Source organism: Sinocyclocheilus rhinocerous, unplaced genomic scaffold, assembly GCF_001515625.1.
Source record: "Sinocyclocheilus rhinocerous isolate Xijiao unplaced genomic scaffold, SAMN03320098_v1.1 scaffold369, whole genome shotgun sequence".
Lineage (NCBI taxonomy): Eukaryota > Metazoa > Chordata > Actinopteri > Cypriniformes > Cyprinidae > Sinocyclocheilus > Sinocyclocheilus rhinocerous.
Window position 1 is genome coordinate 446,338 of NW_015666557.1, and position 1,742 is coordinate 448,079.

The window sequence follows — 1,742 nt, forward strand, 5'->3', positions numbered from 1 at the left end:
GCGCGCACGCGCTCTCAAGTGGCCAAGACCGCAAGTGTGGGTATTTGGACAAGGGGAGTCATCTCGTACCGGTGGGCGTAGCAAATAAGGGAACGTGCAGGAAACAATTATTAAACTTCAGTTCCTAGCACAGGCTTTCTGACACAGCCGCCCCCAATAGGTTGTTTGCAATCACGTGATTCTGATCACGCGCGAAATTCAGATGGAGGGCAGGAAGTGAAAAGCCGAATGGACAGAGATTAGTGAAGTGAAGTGTGGCCGAGTATGGTGACCAATATTCGGAATTTGTGCTCTGCATTTAACCCATCCAAGTGCGCACATTTAGTTCAAAGTGGCTGGCTATAAACTATCAGCTCCAGTGGTGCAGATGGATAAGCGCTTGTCGTTGGCTTATTGACGCGATCGACCCGGATTCAATCCTGCCTTTTGCCAAACTTTTTTTTTCTCCCTTTTCAAATCTCGTATCACTAAAAAAAAAGGTAAAAAAAAAGATGTCGCATACTCGGCCCCTACTCAGAGACAGTGATATTAAAAGGCCACATTCAGTGCACACCATACTAATAAAGCATGCTATGTCCAGGAAAACAGATGAGCGCAGAATATGAACTTTACATGTAACTGTCTGTTCAATGCATAAGCCATGTTAAGCATTTTGTTTTTATGGTTTTCTAAAGGGAGGAAACCGCTTAACGTGTAGTTAAACGCGTTGTGTTCATATTCTGGGCTCATCTGCATGTCTTAGCATCACGTTTTAGTGCATCAAGCCAGCATTTTAAAAATGCTACAAAACTGTTAACAAGCTCCCAGGGATTTGATTTTGGTTTTCATTTGTTGAAATAAATATAAAAAATACAGTGTGTTCGTGTCTGTCCGCTGAATGTGACTCACGATCTCTGATTCTCCTCCGTGGCCACGGAAAAATTTGTATTCACAATGACAACAATTATACTTCGTCACTGAAACGTTTCCTACAAAGAAATGGATGGACTTCTGTCAGCCTGTTGAACACATACTTTTATTTGGATATTCTGCCATATGACGGCTGAAGCAGCAGTGAGCGTCCGGCGTGAGACACTGTTTTCACTATAATCAAATCAACATTGTAAATGAAATTCTACAAAACCTAAGTGGAAAAAAAATCAATTTATCATGCAAAGCGATAAAATGGCTGCTCTTCCCTGAAAACGATACAATGAAGAATGTGAATATTTAACTTCAAGGCAAAAACAAAACAAAAGATAAACAGGTATCCGTATTAATTTCAGCATTTTTAGCAGAGGGCGATCCTCCCAGAATGGCGGCAGCACTCCAGCATGCAACGCGGAATGGCGTATCTTCACATTCTCTATTGGGAGATGAGAGGGTCTGTATTACTTACTATTGGAGAAAGCATAACGGTCAACTTGGATCACGTGTGCCTTAATAACCAATCACATTACAGCCTTGATGTTACTGAATTTCAGTCAGAGTTGTGCGACACTCAATCGCCGTTTAAGGATACCATAGGTATGAATGAGAAGTGCCGTAAGCTGTATACTACCTGTCGCAGAAAGTCAGTGACTTCTCTTATAAAACAGCATTTTTCTTTGCTGTAAACTATAAAAATAGTTAAATCCAAAAGTATTGCTTAGTGTAAAACATGTTGAGGATTAGCCGATAGGCTGTCGATTCATTAAATGATGAGCTGTTTCCTCTAAAAAGCTGTTTATTCAGCGTAGTGAAGCCTCTCCTCCATTGACATC